Genomic DNA, 6,024 nt, shown 5'->3' on the forward strand with positions numbered 1-6,024 from the left:
GCAGGTAAATGTATGTCATGGGGGTTATACAGATTATTTTATCACTCGGGTATTAAGCCTAGTATTCATTGGTGATTTTTTCTGATCCTCTTCCTTCTCCCACCTTCTACCCTCTGATAAGCCCCAGTGTATGTTGCTGTCCTCTATGTCCATGTGTTCTTATCATTTAGCTCCCACTTGTAAGAGAACACGCCATATTTGTTTTTCTGTTCCTGCATTAGTTTGCCAAGGATAATGACCTCCAGCTCATCTATGTCCCTGCAAAGGACATGATCTTGTTCTTTTTATGGCTGGAAATGCATGTTTTCCGAAGAAATCTCTAACACATTCTTAATGCACAGTGGCACATGTGAGAGACCACAGTGATTACATGGTGTAAGGTCACATATTTGATAAGTGGGCGATTTAGGTTTTAAATCTGAGTCTGACTGACACTGAGCCAGTCGTCTTCCTACTACTCAATGGTGAACCTTATCCATAAGAAATAAATGATCCTAAATCAGAGATCATCAAAGTGTGGTGGTCTGAGTGCCCTGAAGAAGACAAAGATGGCACGTGGATAGAACCAAAAAGGATGGATCACAAAAATAAGAGCAACTTGCCCTACCATAGGGGCCAAAGAAAACTTCCCTTTCACCCTCTGAAGGTTCCCAGAAAAATCAACTCTCGAAAGGTATTAGTTGGAGAAAGGGCATACAAATTGATTAACAGGTCCAGGGCAGTGACTGCCCAATATTACAATGGGAGACCCGGCATGGTGGCTCACACCTGTAATCCCAGCACTCTGGGAGGTCGAGGTGGGCAGATCACTTGAGCCTAGGAGTTCAAGACCAGCCTAGGCAACATAGTGAAACCCCATCTCTACAAAAAAATACACAAATTAGCCAGACATGGTGGTGTATGCCTGTAGTCCCAGCTACTTGGTCAGGGCTAAAGTGGGAGGATCACTTGAGTCTGGGAGGCAGAGGTTATAGTGAGCCAAAATTGTGCCACTGCATTCCAGCCTGGATGACAGAAAAAGACTTGGTCTCAAAAAAAAGCAAGGCAGGGGGAGTGGTTGCAGATGCTTATATACCCTGTGTCTTAGGGGGTTGGGGAAGTATTGATGATTTTAGGGGGAAAGTAATGATTTTTAGGGGAATTCAGTGGGCTTGAAGAATATACAATGGCCTCCAACAAGTCTCTTGGGCCTGCAGAGCAGACAATGGTGTGTGACAAAAGTCTGTCCAAGCAAGTAGATAGACTTCCATCTTTCTTCTGCGATAATGACTATAGTTAATGAAAAGTTAGGGAAGGGACCAGAGGTCATTGTTTTCTTTTTTGGCAGGTCTGGATTTTTAGGCAGATAAGAAACCTCAGAACAACTTCATTCTGTGTTTTGGGAGACACAGAGAACCGGGAGACCCGGGTGGGGTGGGGGGGGGGGGATGTCAGAGAGCTCTTGTGGCTCCTTCTTGAATTCAACATGCCGAAGTGCCATATTTGGTGTATTGGTTTCTGAGCCCCAACATGACCTTCTAGAACAATCCAGAAATCGAAGGGGATGAAGACATGACAGAATGTTGGAACTAAACTAGAAACTACTGAGGGAATCAATGGTATTTGGTAGAATATGTGCTATGACCAAGAACTTGATTTTTAGAATATGAGAAAAGATAGGAACAAATAAATTCTAGGGGGACAAATGGTTATATTCTTGGGGGACAAATGGTTATATTCTTGAAATTCTAGGAGGACAAATGGTTATAGAAAAAATGGAAAACTAATCACAATACCGTATTCTGTAGTAAACAATAGTACATATTTATAGTAATGTAACTATGCTTTATTGATTTAACCTAAAGAATAATATTACTGTGTTAGGTGGATCGGGAGAAATAGTGTACAGGAATTACAGCCTCATCTATCATAGCAGAAAATCAAATAATGTATAATATGGAAAAAGATTAAAAAATATGAATATAAACCTACGTAGAGTAGGGAGATAACTACAAAAAGAAGGAAAAACATCAAAGGGTTAAAAATTGTTTTTCAAGAAAAAGCGGATTTGCAGGCTGGGGGCTAACATGGAAAACCCTTTTAAAAATACACTCACAATATTCCTGACATCAAATGTGTGGGGGCTTTTCCCACATCAACCAATTCTCCAATTCTTATCAGACCCCGACTGGGTATCCTACAGTTTAATTCTGACACTAACTGCCCTGAGTTAGCACAGACCCAACAAATTAAAGGCTCAGTCCCACAGGACTGCCCTCCTCCCTCCACTTCAGATGCCAGTTGAGAGTCCCAGGTTGTGACCTATACTTTTGACCGACTGTAATTCAGGGATTTCCACACTCGTGGGTTTGATTGATTTGCTACAACAGCTTGCAGAACTCAGAAAGGCACATTAGGTATGTTTATGGTTTATAGTAAAAGTTACAAGTCAGGAACAGCTAAATGGAAGAGATGCACAGGGCAAAATACAGGGAAGGGGCATGGAGGTTCTGTGCTCTCTCTGGGGTGCACCACCCTCCCAGCATCTGCATGTGTTCACCAACCCAGAACCTCTCTAAACCCCATCGTTTGGGGTTTTTATGGAAGTTCCGTTATGTAGGCATGACTGGTTAAATTACTGACCATTGGTGATTGAACTTAATCTCTAACCCCTCTTTACTTCCCAGAGGTCGAGGGGCTGAAAGTCCCAACCCTCTAATCACATGGTTGGTTCCTCTGGCATCCAGAGCTCATCATCGAAGTTACCTCGTTAGCATAAACACAGATGCGGTGGAAAGGGGCTCATTATGAATTTTAAAAGATACTGCTCTCATCTGTTACTTGGGAAATTCCAAGGGTTTCAGGAGCCCTGTGCCAGAAAGGGAAAAGTAAATATATGTATTTCTTATTCACAGGGACACAGAACCTGTTTCTCATTTAAAAACTACCCCCTGCCCACCTCCGCCCCCAAACGAGTTTTGCCCTTGTTACCCAGGCTGGAGTGCAATGGTGAGATCTCGGTCCACCGCAACTTTCACCTCCTGGGTTTAAGCGACTTTCCTGCCTCAGCCTCCCAGGTAGCTAGGATTACAGGCATGCGCCACCATGCCCGGCTAATTTTGTATTTTTAGTGGAGACCGGGTTTCTCCATGTTGATCAGGCTGGTCTCCAGCTCCCGACCTCAGCTGATCAACCCACCTCAGCCTCCCAAAGTGCTGGGATTACAGGCATGAGCCACTGCGCCCGGCTAAAAATCCTTTGACTTGGGCCAGGCACGTTGGGAGGCTGAGGTGGGTGGATCACAAGGTCAGGAGTTCAAGACCAGACCAGCCTGGCCAACATGGTGAAACCCTGTCTCTATTAAAAATACAAAAATCAGCTGGGCGTGGTGGTGGGTGCCTGTAATCCCAGCTACTCAGGAGGTTGAGGCAGGTGAATCGCTTACACCTGGGAGGCAGAGGTTGCAGAGAGCTGAGATTGCACCGCTGCACTCCAACCTAGGCGATAGAGCAAGACTCTGTCTCAAAACAAACCCCCAAAAAACCTTTGACTTGACTGGGCGAAGTGGCACGCACCTGTAATCCCAGCACTTTGGGAGGCCAAGGTGGAAAGATTGTTTGCATCCAGGAGTTCAAGACAAGCCTGGGCAACATGGTGTGAGACCCTGTCTCTACAAAAAATCAAAAACTAGTCCTGTGTGGTGGCATGCACCTGTAGTCCCAATCACTTGGGAGGTTGAGGTGGGTATTGCTTGAGCCCGGGGAGTTGAGGCTGCAGTGAGTAATGGTCGTGCCACTGCACTCTAGCCTGGGTGACAGAATGAGACCCTGTCTCAAAAGAAAACAAAAACCCTTGAGGAGGAGTAGTTTTTTAAATCACATCTTTGTGTTTTTAAAAATAATAATTACAGTATCCCTTAAAAATAAAATTTCTGGTTTTCCAAGGATCTAGGACAACTGGCTTGCCTCAGTGATCGTTTTGCCCACCCTCTTTTTAAGATTACTTGGGGTTTTTTGTTTGTTATTTGACAACACTGTCTTGGTTTGATCTGGAGAAATAGGAAAGGATTATGTTGAGAAAAAGCAAGTAGCAATTGGTTTAGGTTCAAAGGGGAAGATAAGTGGGGAAATCTTAGGACAGAGAATGGGGGTGGTGGAGGAACAAATTCTATATTCCCTGGAAGAATAATTAACATCAAGAAATGGTGAATAGTGATGGCTAAAACCAATATAGGTTTTACTATATACCAGGCACTGTTCCAATTTTTCACAGTTGTGGAGTTGTGTTGCTCTCCACAACTCAGTGAGGGTTGGGTACATTTATTATCCCTGTTTTACAAATGACAAAACTGAGTTAAACATATTATGTAACTTTATCAAGATTACATGGTTAGCAGGTGCCACAGTCAAAATCTGATCCTATCCCCTCTGGCTCCTGAAGTCTGAGCTCTTAAGTTCCCTATGATATTACTTCTGAATACACATGTACATCTCAGCTTCTGGGTTGAGGTGGAAAACTTAGAAAAGCCTGCCACAGTGAATACAGGGGTTGTAGAGAGTTAGATTGGGAGGCTTGCTTCTGAGTATTGCTTTCAGCTGCCACAGTGAGTACAGGGGGTTGTGGAGAGTTAGCCTGGGAGGCTTGCTTCTGAGTATTGCTTTCAGCTGCCACAGTGAGTACAGGGGGTTGTGGAGAGTTAGCCTGGGAGGCTGGCTTCTGAGTATTGCTTTCAGCTGCCACAGTGAGTACAGTGGGCTGTGGAGAGTTAGCCTGGGAGGCTGGCTTCTGAGCCTTAGTTTTTACTGGCCAGGGTGCCACTTGCTTGTATCAATTGACAAAGTGTGGTGGGAAGAACTACAATAACTCTGGTAAATACCAATTTTGTTCTAAAGTGATCATGATTCTCTCCTTTAGTGAAGCTCCTCTGAGCTCTCTGCTTGATGAGGCCTGACCTTGGGGTTCCATCGCTGTCCCTGTAGAACCCAGTGTTAGCAAGAATCCTGCTAAATCAGTTTTACTAGAATTTCCCACCCTCATTGTCTGATCACTTGATATCTGATCAAATACCCTTATCACTCACTATCCCCCAGGTGTTATCCAATGATCCTGGGCTACCTTTGGCAAGAATCCCGGTACCCCTGATGTTTACTCTTAGTAATTTTCCATCTGCTGACATGCACCCCCTCCAATCCCAACCTGTTCTTTGGCTGTAATCCCCACTTGTCCAGGCTGTATTTGGAATTTAGCCCAATTCTATACTGAGGTCTTTTTTTTTTTTTTTTCCCCTATTGCAGCAGATACTGGGTCAAATCAGCTTTTACTGCTCCAGCTACTGTCCTGGCTCTGATTTTGTTTGACAGTGGTCAAATCCCTTCTCGTATGTAGGTAGCCATGGTATTAGGAATCACTGCAGAAACTACTACACTACACATCACCTTATGGGACTTTGCTTATGTTGCTCAGGAACATCTTTTTTTTTTTTTTTTTTTGAGATGGAGTCTTGCTCTGTCATCCAGCCTGGAGTGCAGTGGTGCCATCTCGGCTCACTGCAATCTCCACCTCCCAGGTGCAAGTGATTCTCCTGCTTCAGCCTCCTGAGTAGCTGGGATTACAGGTGTGTGCCACTATGCCTGGCTAATTTTTGTATTTTTAGTAGAGACAAGGTTTTACCATATTGGTCAGGCTGGTCTCAAACTCCTGACCTCGTGATCCACCTGCCTTGGCCTCCCAAGGTGCTAGGATTACAGGCATGAGCCACCACACCCGGCCTAGGAAAGTCTTATGTATACTTTTACCCCCCAACCCCACCTCTATTCTTCAACCCCACCTCTATTCTTCAACCCCATTCTGCTCTCCTCTCTGTCACCACATCACCCCAGGTCACTGTAGCAGGTATCTGCAAGTGAGATCTGGAAGTGAGAGTTCCAAATGAGCCACATAGGAGATTTCTCCCAAAAGTAATGAAACAAATTGGCTGAGGCTTATAACAGGAATGTGATAATGGTGATTACACATATATTTGAAGAGAGAGACTGAGACTTCGTG

This window comes from Theropithecus gelada, chromosome 3 (assembly GCF_003255815.1).
Source record: "Theropithecus gelada isolate Dixy chromosome 3, Tgel_1.0, whole genome shotgun sequence".
Lineage (NCBI taxonomy): Eukaryota > Metazoa > Chordata > Mammalia > Primates > Cercopithecidae > Theropithecus > Theropithecus gelada.